Genomic DNA, 26286 nt, shown 5'->3' on the forward strand with positions numbered 1-26286 from the left:
TGTTTCCACGAAAAAACTAATGACCAAACCTTATTCTAGTATAGTCACTGATTTGCCATGAAGGAGAAACACGGCGCGTCAGCAGTTCATAGGTTTCCTTCTTACAAAATGCTTTTTCAGTAGCCTTTTCATGTTGTAACGGTATGTTTACCTCACAATTGTTTGGCGTGGATGTACACATATGTCATGAAGAGTATTAAGCCTTTTCGTCAATATAAATGCACTCTTTATGGTAGCTCGTGCATATATTACTTGTCATGTTGATACCAGCATTGCTCCTCCTGACAGCATTGCAAATGTTTGAAATGGGTCCACACCAAGGCCTCATTATCAAACTGTGACAAACCGATGATCAGGGAATGCTGAACCTAATCGCCTGCAAACAGCAAATTGCAGCAGAAAAGGGCTTTAGAAGACGGCTACCTTTTTTTTTTCTCCGCCCAAGATTGAACTTTTGATTAGGCCCTTAAGTGGCATTTTAAGTATAAAAACTATGATCTTTTAAATACGCAGTGAAACACTGGAGCATTACTACTGCAAATCTTCTAATTAACAGCAAGCGATACAAGTTCGTGACAAAACCAACATTCATACTTCCAACAAGCAAAGTTCCTCTTAAGTGTGATGCAACCCATGCAACGAACTGCCCAGACTCCTTATGGAAAAGCGCGAAACTATTCTCCAAAGTTACAAACAAATTTGTGTCATATTTTTCTTATTCATTGTGAACTACGCCGCAACGACATCAAAAAAAATTTCCTTTGCCTTTCAAAGCCAAAGTGCCGTAAATACGAATCAAGAAAACGGGTGAAATTTTGTGACTGCATTCTTTGGTGGCGGCAGATATGCGCCAATACTGACTCCTATTGACACGTTTGCGCATAATACCACGTTTTTGTGTTCTATAAAATTGCATATTAAATTCACTCCATCAGAGCTCCCTCTCTGGGTCCAAAGTTTCTGAAACTACTGTAAACAACTACCATGATCTTGTCATGCCCTGCCTCACCTCTATGTCTTATGGAGGCCCAGCACACCTCGATATAACCACGAATCAACTGTCGTTCTAGACACTACTGGACCCACGGGCCAAAGAGGCTGCATTTTCATAGGCGGGCATCTTATCTAAAATATAGACAGTATATGGTACGTTGAGGTGCACTCTATCCAACTTATATCAATTTATTGTAACGCGCCCAGACGTCGCAAAATAGAAGTTTTTTACCGGGCTTCATATTTGCCCAAACTCTAAATGTGTGCCTCTCATAGTCAGAAGAGTAGACCAGGACATTTATGTAGGCATGGCGCAGTTACACTCTGTTCTGTGCAGGAGGAAGCGAAAAATACGAAATCAACGGGCGAGAAGAGGCGGTCACAAAGCATAGCACTAGAAAGTGAGTAGATTGTGATGTGCTCTTTTTGCATACCTCATTTTACTCTCACCTTTATAACAGCTGGTATAAATAGCACTACGGCTGCTTCATTTTTGCGCTTGGTCTACACAGTTTATCTGTCGAAATTCTCTCTTTGGAAAGTGCAATCTCCAAACTCTGGAGAAAATATATTTTTCGAGTCCAAAACAAACTGTTTCGGAGAGAGAGAAGATTTTAAACTATTGAACCGGTTACAGTGCGTATGTAAGTGGTCAAACTCTTGAATTTCAATTGCATTTTACGGAGTCTTTTCACCATCTGAAATTTATATACCGTCCCTCCGGTCTGAAAAATTTCTGGGAGGTTAAAGATCTTAGCAAATTCATTTTATTTTAAGGCGAACACGCCAAGCAAACAAAAAACTACATACTGGGGAGACGCACGGCTCACATCAATTTAAGGCGCTTGCGGTGCATTAAACTTTAACTGAGTCTATATATGTATAGTATCGCAAAAACAGTGCTTCATAAGCGTCCATACTTCGCTGTGCTGTTGAATACACTGCTGAGACGGTGATGTTTCCCACACACCAGCTTTAACAGGTTGTATCAGGACTTTTTCCAGATGTATTCAGTTAAATTCATAGAACCATTATCCAACCTACTGGGCAACCATAAAAACATTGCTCAGGCCAGAAATAAAAATTTTTCTGGATATAGAGGAGTGTAATCACGATGTAACAACAGAAGCTTACATTTTTAATGATCTTTGTAAGAGTTTAGAAGTTTTCGAATCTTTGTCAGGTACTCGTGCAAGACACGCTGTAGTCACCAGTCTTAACGCTGCACGCCATTACACTTCTATGTTACAAGCGGACCTTGAAGCATTTTTGCCAACATTTCAGCGGACGACCCTGCTGCGTTTTTCAATACGGCGGAACGAGAATGTTGTCGGCTACTAAACCATTCAGCTCATCTAACCTATGGAAAATGCGCCTTAAAAATCTATATTATAAACTATCATATAATATACATACATCAAGGCAAGGATTAAGGTCGGTAAAAATGATGGCCAGTAAAGATATATTTGAGAAATGTACTCCATTTAAGGCTATCTCATACACTGCGAAATGCAAGAAAGGCAGTGCATCTATGGAATTGCATCCGCAAGCACTGATGCCTTTTTGAACACGGCGCAAAGGAAATTAGATAACAGCCTTCCCTTCGTGGCACTATAGGATATCATTTCTTGATTATTTGTTGATATAGCAACGATGAGTTGCTTCAGGAACGTCAAAAGCCTCATATTGCTGATGACTGTAAGATACAAATTTAGCCATGCAATTTGTTTGCTGCTTATGTTCTTCTCTCACTATTCACTTAATTAAAAACTTCTAATGCATGCTGAGAAACAAATTTTACGCGCTATTAAAAACGCGATAGGTGCTGCAGGAACAGTGCATGAGTATTCTAGAGAAGTAGATAATGGCATACAACTCAAGCCTATCATGACACTGAAAGCAAATTGTAACAGGAAAACAAAGGAATTCATATATAATAAATTTCTTGCATATTCCATAAACGCATTTTAATTAAGAAAGAGCTAGAAAACCTTTTTTGCTTTGAGCAGAAACGAAGTGTTCAGAAAAAAAAGGTGATGAAAGCACTACAGTGCCTCTAGAACGGCTGTCAGTAACACGAAATGTGGCAGAAACACAGAAGTTCAGCACACAAATTAGTTTCAACAGAGCGCAACGGCAAAAAGGGCTGTACAGGCCAGAAATCAGTGCCTGCATCAGTGTGACGAGGCAACTTTCTTACACTCATGTAGACTCTAATTTGTGGCCTGAACTATGTCAGTTTGGTCAGCCAGGTTTAAACGACAGACCGCTAGTACCCCGTGACGCAAAAAAAAATTGTTCCCCGTCGGCGTTCGCGACCGTTTGAAGCCTCACAGCCGGACAGGCTGGAGCTACTGGCCGCAACTTGGGGCGCTACCTAGGTCACGTGACCTTCTAGGGAAAAACAACTTGCCCACCGAATTGTGAGCAAACTGACCATGGTGGCAGGTGGCAGCTAAGTTACTGATTGGTGCTGAGAGGGTGATCGCACAGAGGAACCTGGGTCGCACATACCCCATCGGTGGCAGCGCCTGCCATCCCAGAGCAGTGGCGCATCCCTTAACTGCTGCACGACGGCGCCAAGAATGGTATAGGACTTCCAGCGATCTATGAAAGGGAATTCGAGATTTACCAGTTCCTCGAATATTGGCAGTAAACGATTTCTATTTATTACCCAGGGAAGTGAGGCCCACAGCTACACAACAAACTATACAACCTTCCGACATATTCACCGTCGACGATAGGAGATTCCTACTCACGCATCCAGATAAATTTCATTATAAAGCGGTAGGTTAGGAAGTCCGAAGTTCTAAATAACAATTTACATGAAAGCAATCTCTATATCATAAAAAAATGCATGAAATGTGTTCGGGTGCCCTCACCAGCAGTCTGTAGGATCTACAGTTTCAACTGTCAGCATACCACTTGGCCACAGATAATAATAATAATAACAGGATTTTGGGGAAAAAATGGCGCAGTACATGTCTCGTATATCGGCGGACACCTGATCCGCGCCGTAAGGAAAGGATAAAGGAGGGAGCGAAAGAAGAAAGGTGCCGTATTGGAGGGCTCCAGAATAATTTCGACCACCTGGAAATCTTTAACGTGCACTGACATCACACAGCACACGGGCGCCTTATCGTTTTGCCTCCATAAAAACGCAGCCGCCGCGGTCGGGTTCGAACCCGGGTACTCCGGCTCTGTGAACGAGCGCCTAACCACTAAGCCACCGCGGCGGGCCACAAAACGGCAGTTGCCAATTTGAGCGTCAGGTTTACAGTGCACGGAGCAGATGAAAAAACTGAAAATTAGTATTGAGGAAACGAAGCGATCTAGTGAAGCAGTGAACGAAGTGAAGCAGTCCTTACTGCAGCGGCGTAGGTCATGGCCTGGATTTCTGTGGCCGTCTGGGTGCCAAGTGCCTGTTGCACTTCTTCCCGTACCACATCCATCAGAGTCGATGCTTGTGGCTGTGGGGAGGACGGCAGTAATCGGCGTAGCTCCTCTCGGACGATTTCGCGGATAACTTCCCGCGAGCTGTCGCTGGTGGTGGCCGGCGTGTCCGAACTGATTCCACAGGCAGAGGAAGGGCGATTGTACTGCCGAGCTCGGACGTCGAGGGCCTTCTCAGTCGTGCAGGCTTCTTCCATGAATTCCTCGACTATTTGTGGCTGCTGGCGGACGAGACTTGCAAATAGTTGTTCTTTTACGCCGCGCATAAAAACTGAACTTTCTTTTCCTCGGTCATCTCGGGATCGGCGCGGCGAAATAGGCGCTTCGTCTCCTCGACGTAACCGCGGACGGGCTCATTCGGAAGCTGGATCCTGGACTCGAGGAGTCGTTCGGCTCTTTCTTTCCTCACGATACTGGTGAATACCTTCAACAGTTCTCTCTTGAATAGCTCCCTTGTCGTAAGGGACGACTCGTACGTAGTTTTCGTACCACGTGCGTGCGGAGCCATCCAATGAGAAAAACACGTGTCCAATCTTTGCCGCATCATTCCACTTGTTGAATGACGCCACGTGCTCAAATTGGTCCAAACAATCTTCAGGGTCTTCGCCTAGGGATCTATTGAAAGTTGGCGGCACCCGCGGCTACTGCAGTACGATCGGGGTCGACATCTTCGGCGAGGTTGCGGTGCTCGTGGCAGCGTCTTTTTAGCTGTCTGGTGCGGTCCGGCAGTTCCCCGAACTCAGGCTCCTCTCCCTGGAGACGTCGGCTGGCTCGCTGAGCTGCTCGTTCGTCCTAGGTTGCGAAGCGCTTGGGGCTGGCTTCACGACTTGAAGGGGGCGTCCGGAACATGGAAGGCTACCCAGCACGTCCACCAGATGTCACGTAGTGGTGAAAGCAGTCGAAGCAGCGGTGAATACGGACGAAAGGGTCTCCTAAAAGAAAACTGTTTATTGGCCTGACTTGCCCCGAAAATGGACTGAATCACTCGGCGGCGGCGAAGCGACAAGCGTGCTCGGCGGTCGTCGAACAGAATGCCCGCCGCTGTCGGCCGTGCTCAATTTAAAGCTGATAGCGAACTTTCGAGATAAAGCGTGCAAAGTTACTAGAACATTCCGGAACAACATAGAATCAGCTCTGCCTGGCTGCGATCAATCGAGATAAATCTAGTCGCATCCTGCGTCGCAAACAAAGCGATAAAGTGGTGTGGCGGCAGATTTGAAAAAAGAACAAACACTGCAAATATTCGCGGCATTATCCCGGTGGACACCTGAACCGCGCCCTAACGGAAGAGATAAAGGAATGAATGGATGAAGAAAGAAGAAAGAGGTGCCGTAGTGGTCGTCTGCCTAATAATTTCGACCGCTTGATGATCTTTAACGTGCACGGGCATTGCTCAGCACACGAGCGCCTTTTGCGTTTCGCGTCCATCGAAATGCGGCCCCCCGCGGTTGGATTCAGACCCGGGTACTTGGGCTCACTACACGAGTTCCTTAACCACTGTGCCACCGCGGCGGGTTTCAGGGAGCAGGTGCTGTTGCTATGATTCAAAAATATTTGTCAAGCCCTATATCTGCTTGCTTCAAAACCGGAAGCAGCTTTTCTTTTACCTCATCCAATACGCACTGAGCATCAACAGAAGTCTCAGCGTGACACTTTTCATCCATCAGCGATAGCGACTGCGTGTTTTGATACAGGAAGAAACAACATCTGCCCATATTCGGCTATGTATCCACGTTTACAAACCGCTGCTGAAACATCTGAAGTATAGCGTCTGACCTTCTCACTATGGTGTGATGCTTTGTTTTAATCTCAATAAGCGTTCCATCGCTCGTCTTCACCGTAGGCGGCGTGCTCCTCGATCCTTTCCCAAGATTTATGAGAACTACGTCGGGAGACATGATTGGAAACATTTGCATTGCAAAGCCATCAGCGAAAAGAGAAAAGCCGGCTATGCTATTTGGTAAAGCTTAAAATTTCAACATACGAAGTTGCTCCGCGTAGCAACAAGTCACAGTTCATTTTCTTTGTTTTAGTGGTGCATCTTAGCTTGTAATGTATTAGCGTGATCACTGAGTAAGTTTACAGCTCCAAAAGGTTATAAGTTCCAGTACGTATCGAATGAGAAAGCGGCAACTCGAACGTTCTGTGGCTTCGAACATCAAAACATTTTCTATATATCCAAAAGGAATCGATCATCAACGGTTAGAAGAGAAAATAAATTTTCGAGATTCCTCATATTTGCTGGTTTGATTCTTGCGTGGTAAAATTAAAAACACGCTCTATTTTTTGAAAAGTGGCGGCACAACAATCGAAACCAGCGGAGATATAGTGCAATTCTTCAATGCCAATTAGAACAATTTTTTGCAAATATCTTAAATTCTCCTTTACTCTCAGAAACAGCGAGACCTTTTACAAAGAGCAATTTTTTAAAAGGGCGATCGGATTGCCTTCCGAAATTCTTCGTTCCACTATGCATTCATAAAAATGTATTGACCGCTGTCCTCTTTTTTTAAGCTGTTCTCTCAAAATCTCGACTGCATTTTGATGAATTTTATTTTTATTTTTCAGCGCTTGTAACCCGCCGTGGTGGCTCAGTGGTTACGGCACTCGGCAACTGATCCGGAGTTCCCGGGTTCAAAACCGACCGCTGCGGCCGCGTTTCGATGGAGGCGAAACGCTAAATTTTTTTCCACTCTTACGCTCTGCGCATGCACACGAAAAAGAAATCATTTGCCTTTCCATATAAAAAAATACGGACAAAAATGTTCAAACAACACAATTCCTGGGTGTGGAATGATGTTTCAAAATTGTTGGAAGTGTTTGAATGAAAACGCCAGAATTTTTACACTCTTGCTCCTCTGATGGGGGGATGAAATATTCTGCTCTCCTATCATTGAAATGCCGCCAGAAGCGAAGAAGACAGCAGTAGTTTTCCAGAGGTCGAAATTTACATGCTATTCTAGGTGATACCCTTATGCTTAATGTTTTGCGATATATTATTAATTGTGTTCACTACAAGGCACAGCATAGCTTGCTGGTTGCAATATGACATTTTCTAAACCCTGTTTAAAAAATGTAATCACTAATAAATGTAGCACTGTCGAAAAAAGCATAATTGATGATGTAGTACTTAACTCTTCTTTGATGCTATGATTTCCTGCGGTACTTACCTTCATCAGACAAGCATGATGCAAACACGCAATCGTCTGTGTCTGTGCAGACGACAAATGACACCAGCGCCGTGTTTGGGCTAAAACAAGGCATTGGCTGCTTTCGGTCCTGTCAACTCCGCGCACACCACTGAAAGATTCCATTACACGCACATGATCAAGGTAGGCACCGTTGTCAAACTTAATACGAGACATAAGTTACCAATCTCAACCTGCCACTGGTAGAGATGGAAGGATTTTTAAAAAGACGCTAATATAGATAGACATCTAGCAGCATACGAATTTTGGGGATCCTCGGGAGGCTGGACGAGAAGCAAGGCGCCAAAAAGAGAAATAATCATGCAGGAGCACGTAGTAATATTGGTCGTCGTCGTTGACGTAAATATGTGCCGAGCACCGGGGTAAAACAACTAGGGGTAGAAAAAGTCTTCACGATTTCGTTCACAGGAACGCTAACAGAAAATTGTGTACCAAAAATGGGGCCGTTAAATATTCCATGTTTACCCTCCTATTAACGACGAAGGCAATTAAAAGATCTACTTAAAAAAACGAGCCATAATTCACCTTTCGTGGTATGATTAATTGGAGCAAGTAAGATTCGGTTGTGCCGCATGAAGCTACCATACTCTTGCCCTCCTTTGGAGTCGTCTGTGCCTCTCATCAAAGCGACTGTCGCTGTGACGACTGTATTTATGCGGCATTAATATACAAGGGACTGAAATGCTAGCCTTATGCTTAACGACATTGCGAAGCCTCATGCTTCACAACATTAGAGGTAAAGAAAATGACCTCATGTATGGAGCAACGCATACCAACACTTTCCATTTTGATGCATTTCTGTGAACGGGAAAACATAGTGAGCAAACCTTGTTATAGTACAGCCAATAATTTGTCTTGAAAGCAAAGCAGAGTACAGCACATTCGCAGTTGATACGTTTCCTTTTTTTAAATGCTTTCTCATAACCATTTTTATGACTGTAATTTTTATGTACCATAAAATTGAGTGCCGTAACTGCACTTATACGCATAAAGAGTATTCAGCCTTTTCGCCAATAAAATTGCGCACTTTAGGGTACCTCGTGCAGATGTTATTTCCCAATTTTATGCCAAAATAGGTTCATACCAAGGCCATATTCAAACCGTTCAAACCGTGAAAATTTGAACAGCCGGAAAAGTTCAGCTTGACCGACTGCAAATAGCAATTTAAAGCGGAAAAAAGGTTTTTTAAAGAGGTTTGCCGTTTGAATGGCGAATTTTTGCTAGTCCCTGTGCTCAATTTGGGACTAGCCCGTTAAGTCAAAGTTTGTTTTTTAAAATTCGGATCAATTAAGTATGCAGTAGAGAATTGGAAGTCTCTTAAATAGCAGCAGACGAGACTTTCTCATGCCATAAGCAATATTCATGCTGCACAAGCAAATTTTCTCTTTGAGTTTATTGAAACGCATGCCACGAACTACCCAAAGCTCTTATATAGAAGCGAGAAATTTTTCCAGAGTTAAATACATTTGGCGTATAATTTCTCTCTTTCAGGGTGAACTACGCGATAACGACATGCAAACATTTTTGCTGGGCCTTTCTAAGCCGTTGTGTTGAGAATATGAATCAAGAAGACTGCTGAAATTTTGTGCCTGGATCCTTTAGTGACGGCGGATCTGCCGCCAACACTGACACCAAATGACACGTTCGTGTATTGTACCTTGTTTTTATGTTATATCCTCTTGCATATTAAACTCACTTCATCAGAACTCTCTTTTGAGGCAAAATTTCTTGATACATCTGTAAACAGCTACCATATTCGTCTCATTCCACTAACACTTATCGCAGGGGTCACCAACCCTGCCGTGCTTCGTCATTATGCCTTACGAAGGCCCAGCACACATCGATATTGTCACTAAAGAAAGGTCACCCTAGACACTACGGAATCCACGACCACTTAAGCTGCATTCTCTTAGGTGGGCATCTTATCTACAATACAGACAATACATAATCGCATAGCGTGCGCTCTTTCTTTTACTAACCTCTATCAGGGGATCATGACGCACCCAGAAGTCACGAGATTGAAACTATAAATGCGTGAAACTGCTCCCATAGTTGACCAGAAGCGTCGGCCAGGAGACTTAAGTAGGTAAGGTACAGTTACATTACGTTCTCTCCAGGAGGAAGCGAAAACTCTGACATCAAGGGGCGAAAAGGGGCGACCACAAAGCTTTGCATCACAAAGTGAGTTGAAAATAATGTGCTCTCTTGCATACGTCATTTTATTTACACCTTTACAACACCGGCTACGAAAGATACGATGGCTGCTTTAATTTGGCGCGTGGTCTGCGCGGTGCATGCGTTAAAATCCTCTTTCAGCAGAGCAATCCTTGAACTATGCAGAAAATATATTTCTTGACTCCTAAAGAAATTGCCTCTGGGGAAAACCAGATATTAAACGAGTGCGCTGGTTAAAGTGCGTATGTTAGGGTTCAATCTTTCTTGATCTTCAATTGTATTATACACAGTCTCTGTAGCACCTAAAATTCATATCCCATCTGTGTGATAATTTTTTAGCTCATTTTATTTCTTAGGCCAACATGCTCAGGAAAAAAAAAATACATACTTGGAAGGCGCACAGCTCACGTAAACTTAAGGCGCTTGCGGTTCATTGAACTTTAACTGAGTCTGTATATAAAGTGGCGGCGCTCCACAAACGTACACGCACCGCTGCGCTGTTGAACACACTGCTGGCACGGTAATGTTTTTCTCACACATCCTTCTACAGGTTGTTTTAGGACTACTTTTTGATGGAATCAGTTAAATTCATAGAAACATTACCTAACCTACTGGGTGACCATAAAAATTGTATTGAGGCCTGAAAGAAAAGTTTTTCAGGGAATAGAGGAATGTAGTCCAGCTGAAAAAAGAGGCGCTTACTCTTAAGAAAGTGGTTCGAAATTTTCGACTCTTTGTAAGGTACTCCTGCAAAGCGCGCTGTAGCCACCAGTGTAAACACCGTGAAAATTAGCGTTTGCTTTTGATGACTAACGAAAACGTTTTGGTTTTTCAGCGTACACTGAAATCTATGTGTTCGCGGAAAGGTTTTCACCTAGCATTTCATCTTTAACGCAGTTAACTGTTGGGTTAGTTGGTACTGTATACTGAAAGATTAACAGCCTTGTGTTTCGTCTTCTCTGCACTTTCTTGTGTCGCCTTTTGGCCGTGTGCCATTACAGTGCTGTGTTAAAATCTGATCTCAAGCTTTTTTCTTTCTATCAACATATCAGCGTATGGCCCTCCTGCGTTTTTCACCACTGCGAACCGAGACTGTTGTAGGCTACTAAATAATTCAGCTGATCTAGCCTATGCTAAACGCGCCTTTAGAATATATATTGCACATACTCTTATGATATACATATTCCTAGGAAAGCAATATTGTCGGTAAAGGTGATTGTCACGAAAAAACCTATTGAGGCATATACTGCACCGAAGGGTATTCCATACACTTCGAAACGCAAGAAAGGCAGTACGTCTCTAGCATTGCATCCGCAAGCTCTGGTGTCTACTTGCACGCGGCTTAAAGGAAATTATAAGGGCCTTCACTTCGCAGCATTCCGGTTGAGAATTTCTTAATTACTGCAAGTATAACATTGCTGAGTTGCTTCAAGAACATGAGAAGCCCCATACTGCAGATGACGGTAAAATGCACATCTCGCGACGCAATTTCCAACGTATGTTCTTTGCTCACTATTGAGTTTATAATGAAATTCGCGATGCATGCTGAAAAAGCAATTTTATGCGTTATTACAAGCACGTTAGGTCCTGCAGGAAAAGTGCATAAGTAGAATAGAGAATTAGGAAATGGCATACAACTCAAGCCTTTCTCGACACTGAAAGAAAATCGTAACATAACAGAAAGCAGGTGAAAAAAAAGGAATTCCTATATAAAATATTTCTTGCATAATCCAAGAAAGCATGTTGATTAAGAACCATTGAAACAGCTTCAATTCTATCTGCCGATGAAAGCACTGCAAACTGGCCACGCACACAATTTCAGTGCCTCTAGAACGGCTCTGAGCAACACGAGACGCGACAGAAACAACGAAGTTCAGCAGACGTGTTTGTGTCAAGAGAGTGCAAGGTCGAAAAAGGGGCCGCACATTTTGTCACAAAAGGCGTGGGAGGGCGCGCTTGTCTGCAGAACTTTCTTGAAACACACAAACACACTGCACGTTGAGTTAAGTGGATGGGCGTGTATGTTGACGCGCGCGAGTACCGGCAATAGGCGACTCCCAAGCCAAACTGTTCGCCCAAGGAAAGTTACGGGTAGCGGAAAAACGTATATCGTCACGACGAAGGTGATACTCGGCTGAGTATGAGGCAGGAGGAGCGTAGTCGCATGTTGAATGTACGGTAGTATTAGAAGGAAACCTAAACACTCAAGTATCGACTCCAAACTTGCTTACGGCAAGATCAATGCAGTTGGAGAGTGTTTATGAAATGATATTAGAAAAAGCGTCGTATCGTGTCATTTTGTTGAGGGTAATTGGAGGTGAGCGGCAGGCTGTTCTTGAATTACGAGGCGCTGGCGGCAGCAGACTGGAGAGGAAAGCTTTGCTTCGGTCTTGACGAGTTCACGGTGGCCCCCGTGGTGCTGAAGGGGGGCGTGTAGGAAAACCACGGCAACTCTGTAGCCTCACGGCAGTGCTGCTGTTTGGGCATCCATGGCAAGGTGGTTAACCACCGCAACTATACTGCGTCTTATCCCCGATATCAGAAATGCGGCTCCGTAGAGAGCATTGCAAGTCTCTTGGAAAAAATAAAAATAACGCCAAAGATATTCCAGTTGTCCGCAAAAGGCAATGTCACCATTTTTCGGCCTAGATTAGATAAAGAGGAGGAGGGAAGGGCAGGGATGTTAACCAGAAAGGTGTTCCGGTTGGCTACCCTGCACTGGGAAAGAGGGATTAGGGGGCTAAAAGTAGGAAGAAAGAAGAGAAAAAAGGCATAACACACACACACGCACAACGCTGTCACAATTTGTCACTCAATCCAGTCGCTCTCAAGTAGGGAAAGAGTGCCTTGCATGCCTTGAGGGCAGTCGACTGCTGTGGCCACGCACCGATAATCTTTTGCTCTGTTAATGGGCGAGGATCGAGGCGGTTCGGGGCACAACACAGTGTATGATTTGCACTCGGAAATGCAGGGCACTCACAAAGAATATGAGCGATGGTCTCCTCACAACCACAGCTCACACAGGCAGGGCTGTCGGCCATCCCCATCCGGAAAGCATAGTAATTGGTAAATGCAACACCGATCCATAAATAGCATAAAAATGTTGCGTCCCGACGTTCTAAGTTACGTGGAAGACGAAGGCGCAGTTCAGGGTCCAGTGCCTTTAGGCAGAGGTTGCAAAACTCTCCTGTGTTCCACGCTGAAAGTGTGAGCTCCAGCGCCAAAGGGCGAAGCCCACACGCAGCGTCAGGTCTCGATATTGGGATTCTCACTGGAAGTCCATCGTTGTGAGCAGAACGCGCAGCCGCATCAGCCTGGTGATTACCGTTAATACCACAGTGTCCTGGCAGCCATTGAAAAATGATGTCATGACCTTTGGAAACGGTGCCATGGTACAGTAGACGGATCTCAGCAACAAGTTGCTCCTGCGACCCGCGGCGTAGCGCAGCTTGCAGGGCTTGAAGGGCTGCTTTAGAGTCGGTGAAAACCGTCCAGTCATGTGGAGGTTCTTGACTGATGAACTCTACCGCAGCCCGTAAGGCTGCGAGTTCCGCACCAGTTGAAGATGTTGGATAGGTCGCCTTCACTTTCATGAAGATGGATCTGGCCGGTATCACCACCGACCCCGCAGAACTGGTCGAGTGAACTGATCCATCTGTGTAAACATGTATGCGGTGACTGTGGTAAGAATGCAGGTGATTCAATGTCAGTTGTTTGAGAGTGGGCAGTGATGCACTAGCTTTCTTTGTAATGCCAGGAATATAGAGGTGAACCCGAGGTTCATGAAGACTCCATAAGGGTGAGCACGGTCTTGACGCCGGGATGAACTGCGATGGAAGATATGCGCGATGGGCTTCAATGACTTTGGCGAATGCAGTACGCGGCCTAATTATTGGGAGTGTTGCGAGGTGATGACAGGGAACCCATGTGAGGTGCCGAATTTCTGTTCTCATGGTGTCAACAGCAATGTAAGTAGTAACAGGATGTTCCCGGGCAACAAGAACAGTTGCTGCTGTTGATGCACTTTTATGCAATCCAAGACAGATACGGAGAGCTTGCGCTTGCACACTTTGAAGAGTCTTGATATTTGTTTTCCTAATGGAACTGAGTATCGGAAGACTGTACCGCATGTAGCCCAGAAATAAGGATCGGTACAGTTGGAGCATCGAGCGCACTGATGCGCCCCAGGACTTCCCCCCGAAGAAGGAGAGGACGTGGACAATCGAAATTAGTCTCTTTCTCATGTCGTAGATATGTGGACTCCACGAGAGGTTCCTGTCGATGACAACGCCAAGGAATCTGTGGCTTCTCTCATAGAGAATGGCTTAGCCATTGATGCGAATGGTGTAACGTGACATTATTTTGCGTGTGAACGCCATAAGTGAACACTTTTCGGTCGAAATGTTCAGGCCCTGCAAGCGAAGATAAGGTGTGAATATCTATGCCGCTTTTTGAAGTCTTGCACGAACTTGAGGACGGGTCACATCTGATGCTCAAATACAGATGTCTGCTTATACCGAGATCTGAGCAGATTGTGGCAATACGTCGACCAGGTCGATAAGAGCAAGGTTGAAGAGAACTGGGCTCAGCACTCCACTCTTGGGGACTCCGCGCAAATTTCGGTGTAAGGACGTTGGTCCGTCCGCAGTCAGAACAAAAAACGACCTCTCTGATAAATAGCTGCGTATCCAGCTGAACATGCGGCCTCCGATCTCAGCAGCTTCCATTGCGTCCAAAATGGCCTGATGCGTTACGTTGTCGTACGCGCCCTTGATATCCAAAAACAATGCCATGGTCAATCTTTTAAACTTTTGCTGTGTTGCACCGACGTTACAAGATCAACCACGTTGTCGATAGAAGAGCGGCCCCGTCGGAACCCAGACATGAAGGTTGGATAAATCTGATATCGCTCCAAGTACCATTTCACGCGTGTAAGCAGCATTCTTTTCATGACTGCCGACGCAGCTGGCGAGTGCAATTGGACGGTATGATGAAAGGTCGAGCGGTGATTTCCCCGGCTTAAGAAGTGGAACCAGACGACTGGTCTTCCAATCATGAGGAACTATGTCAGCAGTCCATGACTTGTTATAAGTGTCCAAAAGAGCCCGTTGAGCTTCTTGGCCAAGGTTGGCAAGTGCGGAGTACGTCACACCATCGGGCCCTGGTGATGATGACCTTCTACAACAAGCCAGCGCAGCATCAAGTTCTTCCATGGAGAATAGTGCATCCATCCGAGAATCCCGTGAGGGTGGAACATTGTTGCAGTGCAGCGTTGCGCCTGGATTTGAAGGGCATGTTATTCTTGCGCAGAAATCTTCGGCTACCTCAACCACACTGCGCCTTTGGTGGAGCGCTACGGATTTGAACGGGTAGCGCTGGTGAGGGTACGTGCGAAGACCCCGAATGACACTCCAAACGCGTGACAAAGGCTTCCGTGGATCAAGTGTTTGGCAAAATGTCCTCCACCGTTGAGTTTGCAGTGCCTGAATTCTGCGCTGAATCTTCTGTATGCGCCTAGCATCTCTTAGGTCTATGCGCGACTTTGTGCGTCGGTATCTGCGCTCTGCCCTGCGCCGTTGTGATCGCAGTCGCTGCAATTCAAAGTCAAAATCGGTGTAGTTAGCGACAGAGTCAAAGGAGCAGGTGGCGTGTTCTATGGCCTCCTTAATGTTTTGTTCAAGACCGGTAGAGAAGGACTCTGCGCAAGCAGCCTCCATAAGTAATTTAAAAACTGTCCAGTCAATGCGCTGCCTACACGTGGCTGGGGAAAATGTGGAATGGCCGGTAATAATCAGATAGGTTGGGATATGGTCGCTGCCATGGGTTTCTACATCCGAAAAACACCGGACGCTGTTGTTAAGGCACTTTGAAACGAAAGTCAAGTCCAAGCAGCTGTTATAAGTCACCCCTCGTCGGGCTTCCGTCGTTCAGGCACTGGAGGTCATGGTCAGAGGCGAAAAACACAAGCTGTCTTCCCCTAACGTCCATCCTAACGCCTTCCCACATGGTGTAATGAGCACTGAAATCACCCATAATAGCCCACGGAGCAGGTGTAGCTGCCATCAAACCCCTCAACCTTCTGGCGTCGAAACGACTTGATGGCACCAAGTACACCGCCAGTAGCGTAAACGTCAGATTTCGGCTCATCACTGTCAAGCAAACGTACTGATTGTCTTTGTTCGGAGGAACTGAATGGTGCTCATATGTAAGTTCACGTCGAATGTAGACGATGACTTTGCTGGATCTGCTGCACGTGAATGATGAAAATGCCTCCTAACCGGATATTCGCAAAATTGCCGGGGTCTTCGGTTCACAAATCACAAAAATGGGGAAGTGATTCTCGTAGACGCAGTGCCGTAAATCGGAAATCCGGGACTGGAGCCCACGAGCATTCCATTGGAAAATGAAAGCTTGCTTGACTTTCTTTTGAAAAGACAGGTCCGAAGGAGCCACGATGCCGTCTACTGTAGAGCCGAGAGAACTGGATGTAGCGCGTCCAGCACTTGAAGTGCGCTATTTGCTGCTGGCGTGCGTAGGCTGAAAAGCAGAGCACGCATGGCATTCATTAGTGATGTTAGCATTGCAATCACTTGCATATCTGGGCCATGACCTTGATCGTGCCTGTTGGCTGGATCAGTCGTAAACGCTGCACACTGCCCTGAGTGCGCTAACATTTCTGAGGCAGTAGGCGTAGAAGGCTTTGGCAGTGGTGGTCAAGTTGCATCTGAGGCAGCAGGTCCAGCCTCACCAAGCGCCGGGCTCCCTTGATTTCGTACGGTTTTTGGTGGAGGCGGACAAGCTGCAGTTGGGTTTGGGGCATTATTGTCAAATGTGACTGCTTTCCTTGACGACCTTCGGCGGCGCGAACGACGTCGTCGCACCTTTGCGGCTTCTTTGTGCGTAGAATGGTCTCGCACCATTTGCTTCAGTACCGCCCTCTCGGTCTTTAGACGGGGGCAGTCTTTCAAGGAAGAGTCATGAGGGCCTTGGCAGTTGGCGCACTTCAAGGTAGTCGCGCGGCAAAAATCACCGCTGTGTGACTCGGAGCATCGCGGGCACACGATGGAGTTGATGCAGACGCCGCTCACATGGCCGATCCTCATGAACTTCCTGCATTGCAGTGGCTTAGGCACAAAAGGTCGAACTGGATGACGAAAGTGCCCAACCTTCACGTACGATGGTATGCAGTCACCCTTGAAGGTCCGCTTGATGCATGGAGATCTGCCTAACCGCTGAACTTGAATGATGAAAATACCGTCGGTTGCCGGCTTGATCAACATAGGTAAATCTGCATCACAGATAGCGATATCAACGTTGTAGATTACGCCAGCCGTAGTGCCGCTGTTCTGGAGAATAAGGGGGCGTACACTGATGTTGCCGAGTTTTGTGATTGCGGTTAAATTCTATAGTGAACATCGCTCCACCACATCAATGGCAAGGACGTTTTTGAACGGGTTGATGCTGACATCTTTTGTGCCTCCAGGCACAAGGCTCTCCAGATAAATAGAGACGGCTTGCCTGTTCAGTAGGTTCAAGTTGTCCGTTGAGTTCAACGGCACAAACAAGGCTGTATGCGCTCAGGAACGTCGCGCCGTGATGATCGTTGGCGTTCTTGATGAGGACACCGTTGACGTGCTCGATGAGAACGATTCGGCTTGTCTGCGCAGTCTGCGCTTGGCCTTCTTGCCAACAACCGGTATGAAACCGTCGTCGACCGTGGACGAGGAGTCTTCACTTGGCACCGAGTACACAACAGTGCCCTGGCTGCTCGAGTCACTCTGGCGGTTCAGGCGCTTCCTCTGGGCGGCTGCTGCCGACCCACCGGATTCCAATAGAGACACAGCAGCCTCCACTTCCATCGCCGTGGCAAAAAGGGAGCGGCGCCTCCCTGATTATAGCACAAATTACCAAAAAACTGCACAGACGTGAAGGCAGCGTTCCGATACAGAACAACTTCGTCTTCTTCGTCGCCGACAAACGTCGGCGAATAGGAACACAAAAGGGATAGGAACACAAACACAGAATAGGAACACGAGGGATGAATTCTTCAATGCTGACCGGAGCCTTCTTCAATTAAAAAAACATTTCGGCGCTTGTATTTCGCCAGAAAGCATAGATTGCCAGCGACCGCGAGGATCTACAGTGCCTCCAAAAACGGACAACACGGAATGAGCTTAAGGAATAATAGACTTGTTATTGGCAGAGATGTTCACGCAGTTTGAGTGTCCTCTCCTGAATCTTGAAGTGTGACAGGTTGGCGACGTAATCACGGTCTACGCAAAATCGATAAAACAATCAAACCACAAAGAAATCATTATTTTCGAGGTCATCAAGAAAAGAGGTAAAAAAATCTGGTGCCCAGAAGCTGAGCACCCCTTCGCTCGGTACAAGCCGAAAAAAGGTGCAAAAGGTTATTGTTTAGACTACAGCATGGCAAAGTAGAGTGTGGTCATACTCTTAAATCATGACGTGATATATTTTGTTTTACACTTACAATCAGTACTGTGCATTAGTGTTCGTGAAAGGGGGAATGTGGCGTGCCAGTAAAATCTTCAAAGATTTTAAAATCGGGTCGAGGTGGCCAAACATGCAGATAGGAAGTTTTGTAGAGCGGACTCATCAAACATTTTTATTTCGATGGCTTTATAGTCCTGCTAAGCTGGGGATAGTATGCGACTTGAAAAGAAAGCAATCCTTTGAATGGTAAAGCTTTTTTCATACAAATAGACAGAGCAAATTCCTTCCGCACTGCACATTAAGTGGAATCGAAAAAGAAAAAAAACTTCACGGGAAAAACAAGCTCCGCCTTAGGCGCATGACGCGACAGCATTAAAGAGTTATTGCCCATTTACACGGAATTCGTAATTCTCGATTTTGAATTCATAGATCGCTGGAAGTCTTGTACCATTCATAGCGTAGTGGCGCAGCGGTTAAGCGATGCGCCGCTGCCCTGCGATAGCAGGCGCTGCCACCGGTGGGGCTTCGGAGGCCCAGGTTGCTCTTCGCTGTCATCCTCTCATGACTAATCAATAATTTACCTGCCACCCGCCGCCGGGGCCACCTCGCTCTCAAACCAGGCGGGTTGTGATGCAGCAGAAGGTCACGTTACCTTTGTGGCTTGCCTAAATTGCAGAAGCGGCCAGTTGCTCCGGGCGCTCCGGCTGCGAGGCTTCAGGCGGTCGCCAGCTACGACACAAGACTTTATTTTTTTTTGCGTCATGGGGGTACTAACGCTCTCTCGTTAAAACCAGGCTTACCAAAGAGACATAGTACAGGCCATAAATTAGAGCCAGCATGAGTGTGACAACGCAAATTTAATTAGTTATATAAAATAGATTTTACAGGGAAAAAACAGTTAAGCCTACACAAATATTAAATTTTTTCCGCGGAAGGAAAAAGGGTTACAACTTTCCTCTGAAGTCTGGGAGAATATTACTCCCATTGGTCAGATGTGGTCTTTGCCCAGCATGAAGGTAACACAATTACCTGCTGCGTGCGTGCGCCAGGTCGCCCATCATGCTGGCGCCATTAGCAGATGCATACCGCTTAATGAAACGAGTGAACCGCACCCTATGGCTCTTGACATCCTCGAGGATGATAGATAAAGACACGAACTACCTGCTAAAGCCAGGGCGTTAGCTTTTTCTCGACAAGTTACAGGGCACGCCAGTTCTTTGTCAGTGGTGAATAAACCGTATTAGGTATAGTTGATGACGACCGGCCCAGCGAAAAAAAAAAGAAAAAGCTGAGGTCTTCGTGGAACGCTTTCTGCGTCTGTAAAAGCTAGCATTATGAAGTTATCATTTTAGTTATCATCATTTTCATCGTTGTCATTGCTCGCTAACTTCTGTTGAAGTTTTTCGCTCAACACTGTAAAGCAAGAGGCATACGCTCGGCAGCACGCAATCAAAGTTTAAGAAACGGTGCTAACCCTGTGAGTACAGCGTGTTCGCTGACTCAAGTTCAAGACGAATGTGAACGCTTTCATCCCCGATTACCTAACCTTGAAAGTATCAAGAAAAGAAAATTTTGAGACATTCCTGAACAAAAAAAAAGTGCCTGTCGAGTACTTGCCTTGATCCTTGCATCAGCTACACCAAAGTAGCGACAACGCGCCTGGTTTCCAGCGGGTGGCTTTAAGCCCACGTTGAAATGAAATTTCTAAATGCAGACCTAGCTGAAGATTTCTAATGACGTTGCTGGTAATGGCTGGAAGTTGAACTCAACGGTTGGGTGTGTTTACACTCAACCTTAACATTTGCAGTCAGTGTGGTCAAAGCGCACTTGGCAATTCTTATTTTTCTCATTAGCTTCACCCTCGCATGTAAAATCTCCCCCCAGGGCGCGCTGATAGTAACTGCGGGCGTCATGAAAAATATTTCCCGTAGTTCTGGAAAAAACATCTCTCTTTTGCTCTTTAGAAATGTAGCTTTAAATCCTGGATACATCGCGGTACATACAAAGTGTTTCTCAGCACATGAAGAAAGAATGCTTCCCCTATACACCAGTTTTTTTCTCCATGATGTGCTCCAATATGTTTTCGCATTCTTCGTTGTAGTAGCTTTCACGTTACAGCTATCACTCACATACTTTTGCGGCATGGTTTCCAGCGGGATTCTACATGCGCGTTCACCCTTTCTAAACTGTCTTCGCACCATATGGCGGCTTTTTTATAATTGCAGGCGCTGCTGTAGGTACGCTTGGTCACATGCGTTTCAAGCCATTGGCCGCGTTTCAAGCCCTTATTCCGTTTCATGGTGATTGGAGGAGATTTGTTGCGACCCGCACCTCTACCGTTTAAGCAAGTTGACGAGAGGTGTGAGGCGCAAGCTATGTGCACGGCGTACTCGCATATTTGCGGACGCTTCCTTTCCACGAATACGACAAGCAAGTTTGTCTAAAACGTTCGCCTTAAATGCTTGCCGCCTATATTTTTTTCACTTTTTTCTCTCTAAGCGAAGACGTGAGAAAGAAATCATTTAACGTTCTAGATAAAAACCACGACAAATATTTTCAAAGGCATAACCTAGGTTTCACAATTTTTTAAAGATTTTGGTTGAAAACCCCAGGATTTTGAAGCTCAGTACTTCCGGGATCGAATATTTATTTTCTATCATTCAAATGGTGCTAGAAGAGAATAAAAAAAGCAGTAGTAAAAAGGACAAATTCTGCATGCTGTTCTTGTTTGGTTTTATAGCGGTTTAACGTTCCAAAGCGACAGAGCTTATGAGGGACACTGTGTGACGGGCTACGGGAATTTCGACAAACTGGGTTCCTTAACGTGCACCGACATCACACAGTACACGGGACTTTAGAATTTCTGCTCCTTCGAAATTCGAACGCTGCGGCCGGTATCGAGCCCGCATTTTTCTGGTGAGCAGGGCGCCATAACCACTGACCCATATAGGCGGCGTATGCTGTTCTAGTTAGTGCTATCAAGCTGAATGTTTTCCGAAATATCCTTTAGTGTGTTCCGGACCAAAAAATAGCAAAGTTGGCAGGTTGCAATATGAAGATTGGGAAACTCAGCTCAAACAAAGTAATCCCCAATGCCGCAAAAACATTTTCGAAAAAGGTGTAATTTTTGATGTGATATGAAACTGGTGACTCCTGCTAAGCTCGACGAGGGCGCTTACCTTCATCGCTCAAGCATAATGCAAGGCCGGAGTCGTCTGGGCCTGTGCTGATGACAAATACCACCAGCGCCGTCCTTCGATAGAAACAAGGTTTTGGCGGATTTCAGTTCACTTAATTCGGCGCACACCACTCAGACCTTACATTATACGCGGTTGATTCATGCCTACCGTTGTGAAACGTAGTATGAGATGTTAGTTAACGATCTCAAGCAGCCAGTGGTACAGACGGAAGGATTTTTAAAAGACGCTAAGACAGGGAGACATCTAAGAGCATATTGTCTGTAGATACTATGGTTGTCCTCGTTCCAGAGCTAGACGTAGGGAACGGTGCAAGCAAGTCCATACCAATTTGTTGCAATGCATTGGACGGTGGTGGAATTGGATTGAGAATACCACCAGACTTGACAGGCGGAACCTTGTGTCGCTGGCAGTCCCAGCAAGTTCGTACATAATGCGCCATGGTGGCGAATAGACTAGGCCAGTGCTACCGTTTCTGAATTCTGGCTAGGATTCGGGTGGCTTTGAGGTGGCCAGAAGAGGGTTCATCGTGACAGGCTTGAAAAATTTCGTCGCATAGGCTTGCTGGCAGAACAAGTAAGTACTGGCGACTGTTCGGGGCAAAATTTCTCTGGACGAGAACGCCGTCTGGGAGGCAGACAGAAGACAAAGTGCGTCTGAAGGCTTTAGGGGTAGAGGCACGTAAACCTTCAAGGATGTCAAGTACAGCTCCGATATCCGGGTCAGTGCGCTGCTGGTCAGCAAAGACGATGGGACTGAGGGCTTTCAAAAAGGCGTCTTCGTCAATAGCGGCTTCCGGAGCTGGATGCACGGGAGCGCGGGAAAGGCAGTCGGCGTCTAAACCTTTACAGCCGGACTTGTACGTCACAGTAATATATTTTTGAAGGCGTAGGTTCCATCTTGCGAGAAGCGCTGAGGAGTCCCGGAGGCTGGCTATCGAACAAAGCACGTGATGGTCGGTCACTACTTTGAAAGGTCTCCCGTAGAGGTACCGACGAAACTTCGAAATTGTCCATACAATGGCGAGGCATTCTTTTAATCTGGCAGAGTAGCTCGCCTCTGTCTTGGACAAAGCCCGGCTTGTGTAGGCGATCACACGTTGTTGTCCCTTCTGCACCTGAACCAAAATAGCGTCCGAATCAACATTACTCGCATCGGTGTGTACCTCTGTGTCGGCGTTTTCGTCAAAATGTGCCAGAAAGGGTGGTATCAGAAGGCGACGTTGGAGTTCCTGAAAAGCCTGCGCCTGTGGGATACTCCAGGTGAACCGCATACCAGCCTTGGTCAAGCGGGTAAGGGGTGCTGCAATTTTCGATATGTTTTTGGTGAACCGGCGGTAACCACATGCACATATTCCGTGTAAGCGGCGAACTTCTTTCATGTCACGCGCGCCACCAGGACATTCGAAATGCCAAGAGATTTTCTGCATCTGGAAGGATGCCGTCCCAGTTGACTACGCGGCCTAAACACGTCGGCTCTTCGAAAGCAAAATGATATTTTTCGGGTTTAAGTGCAAGGCAAGAGGATTTTATAGCAGGACCGCGTCGAGGCGGCGAAGGTGCTCCTTGAAATTTGGGACGAAGACAATCAGCTCATCCAGGTATAAAAGACAGGCGGGCCATTTCAGATAGGCAAGAACGGTTTCCATGAGCATTTGAAAAGTAGCTGGTGTGGAGCATTGACCGAAAAGCATGACCTGGAACTCGTATAATCCGTCTGGTGTGATGAAAGACACCTACTCGCGGTCCCTCTCGTCTACCTCGATTTGCCAGTACCCCGACTTCAAGCCCATGGAACAGAAATATTTGACGTCGCAGAGGCGATTCAATGCGTCGTCGATCCATGGCAGAGTATAAACATACTTTTTTGTGACGCTGTTCAGTCGACGGCAATCTACGCAAAACCGCAATGTGCCATCTATATTCTTTACAAGGACCACAGTGGCTGCCCACGGGCTCTGAGATGGGCGGCGAACGTCGGTACCAAGAATTGAACATGAGTCCTGATTAGTCTGCGTTCCTTAGGGAAAACGCGATAGGATTTTTGACGAAGGGGTCGGACATTCTCGTCAGCAATAATGCGCTTCTTTTCAAGAAGTTTGCACCCGAGGTGTGCCGACGACGCTAAGGAGCTACGGTAGCAGTTGAGCAGGATCCCGAGTTTTTCTTGACGGTGGTGAGGCAGGTCCGGATTCATTCGTAGTTCAGGTCAGTAGAGGCGTCGAATTCCGTTGGCGGTGTGCTGATTAAATATTGCGCATACATAGCATCGCTGACGGCTTCAAGATATTCCACAGTCGTCTCCTTATTCAGGTGTTGGTGCTCACTGCTGAAGTCGGTAAAAAGACATCAAACTTCCATCCGCGAGGAGAACAACTGCCCGGGCAACAACAATGCCACTTTCCAGAAGCAAAAGCTTTTTGCTCTCGCCGCCACCTTTTGTTGCTCGGACTGTCATTGTACCAACGGTCAACATTACACTTGAACGTGGCGGAACGCTCGCGTGCGCGTGAAGAATGTGTAGTGCAGCTGGTCGCGTGCTGTTGGCACGGAGGGCATTCTAAGTCGAAAACATGAGAGACTTCGCCTGCAGGTCGATGATTCCGCCGTGCTCCGTTAGGAAGTTCATACCGAGGATGACATCACGGGAGCACTGGGGTAGCACGACGAACGTTTCCATTGAGGTTTCCGCTTGCACCTTGACTCGCGACGCGCACATTACTGTGGGCTGAATCAAATGGCCTAAATGGCCTCTGGCAGTATATGTCTGTCGGCTGTCCCAACTAGCAGAAACCTTTTTGAGCGCCGCCACAAACTGCCTCCTAAGCACGGAATAGTCGGCGCCAGTATGTACAAGGCAGTAACGTGAGTTCCGTCGACTGAGATCTGTAGGTCTGCAGTGGGCTATGTCGTGTTTCTACAATATCGAGGGGTTCGATCTCGGCTTTGGTGCGCCGAAGAGCTGCTGCGTCGGCGATTGACGTCGGTGTGACGGCGGGGATCGTCGAGTCGTCGTGGGTCCTGTCGACCGGTTGCTAAGTCGTCTGGAGCTTCGTGTTGCGCAGCATTAGCGGAGGAGTGTCTTGCACCGCTGGAGGGTCTTTTAGTTTTTGTTTTAGAGCAGCCGCATGTCCACAGGCTGCTGCGTCTAGTTTCTTCCGCGGAGTTTTCGGAAGTGGTTCCGCTGCCCAGGAGAGCTGTATCGGTCAGGTGAGGAGTATCGGGAGAAACGGCTGGGGCTGGGATTGGCCTGCGTAATGTAATCCGCCGTCGCCCGCGGCCTCTGACTAGGCAGCGGACGTCGCTCATCGAAAGGTTGTCCTCAAAGACCTAGTTCTTTGTACGGACAGCGGCTACAGATGTGCCCAACCTCGCCGCAATGGCAGCACAACGTTCGAGAGACGTCAGTCCGTCGAGGATCCGGGCGCTGCTCGGCGTTCGGCGTAGAAGGTGAAATATGAACGGCTGGTGGGGGTGGCTCGTAGCTTGGGGTTCGCGATCGCACGTAGCGGCTTGCGACGGTGGCATAACTTAGGGTGTGCGGCGGCGGAGTGGCTGGGACGAGTGGCGAGACGCCCAGTGGCTGCTGCACTTTTTAATGTACGACATCAGAAAACTTGGCGACCAGTGGCTGCGGAGCGGTCGGCAGGTACATCGCTCTCTCTTTCCTCACTATGTCCCGGCTCCCCTCACGCAGCGATTCTGCGGAAGGGGCCGGAGATCCCTCAGCACTAGCACCGGTCGTTGATATAGTTGTGCGCTGGTACTGCGGGGCTCGCAAGTCAAAGGACTTTTCTAATGTGGCCGCTTTACTGAAGAAGTCAGCAACGGGTGCCGGAGACTTCGCACTAGGCAAGCGAAGAGCTGTTCCTGGACGTCCCCCATCAAGAAAAACTCTTTATTATAATCCAACATGCTCGTGTCAGCGCGACGGAAAAGCCGTTTCATGTCTTCAACACACACCGTCCAGCTCTCGTTTGAATCCTGGATGCGGTACTGTAGAAGCAGTTCGGCCTTCTTCTTGAGAAATGCACTCGTGAAAAAAGCGCAGTAGTTCCGCCTTGAATGTGTCCTATGTGCGGAGGCCTGGTTCACGACTTTCAAACCATATCCTCGTAGTTTGCAAGCACGAAGTAGACATGGCGCAGCTTGGTGTCAGCTTCCCACGCATTGAAAACGACCACTCGATCGAACTCCTTAAGCTAGTCCTAGGTATCTTCATGTGGAAAGCCATAGAAACGAGGTGGGTCCCGCGGACGGTGAAGCAGAACTGGCGCTGTTAATGCTGGCGGATTCACTGTGTCAACGCCGCCGACGCTTCTTGTTACCTTGCGGTCATGGAGAGGTCCGAATTCTGGAGGCAGGCTATTTAGTCGGTGACTGGCCTGATGAACTCGTGTCCCTACAGTTGGGGTGCGTCCTGGGCATGACTTCCAGGGACGTCCGGTACGTGAAAGGCATTCCCAGCGCCTTCCACCAGATGTCACGTAGCCTATTTACATAGGTAAATAGCCTTGCGGGGGAGCCAAAGACGAAGCCCGGAGAATAAGGCACCGCAGCGGTCAGCAAGAACGGCCGAGGAGAGTGCACGAGTCGCTCACTTCTACCTCGAAAATCTTAGTTGCCCTCTGCAGTGTTGGCGGCAATATGAATTCTGGTTGGATCCCCTGAAGGCTAGATTTGAAGCAGCATTTAAAAACAGAAATAATTCTGCAGGGGCACGAAGTACCAAAACCGAGCCAAAAATTGTCCTACGGTAACTATTTTATTAGAAATGAAAGCAATAAAACAATGTGTACAAAG

The 26286-nt window shown here is 46.9% G+C and overlaps 1 long non-coding RNA gene across 1 annotated transcript in view; it reads left to right on the top strand.

Moving 5' to 3' along the window:
- The first annotated feature begins 10304 nt into the window (after positions 1–10304).
- LOC144135116 (uncharacterized) overlaps positions 10305–26286 on the top strand; it is a 50095-nt gene continuing 34113 nt past the window's right edge. Inside the window, exon 1 of the long non-coding RNA XR_013315379.1 lies at positions 10305–10350. This is a non-coding gene — a long non-coding RNA (uncharacterized LOC144135116). The remainder of the gene's footprint in view (positions 10351–26286) is intronic.

This window comes from Amblyomma americanum, chromosome 5 (genome assembly GCF_052857255.1).
Source record: "Amblyomma americanum isolate KBUSLIRL-KWMA chromosome 5, ASM5285725v1, whole genome shotgun sequence".
NCBI classification, from domain to species: domain Eukaryota; kingdom Metazoa; phylum Arthropoda; class Arachnida; order Ixodida; family Ixodidae; genus Amblyomma; species Amblyomma americanum.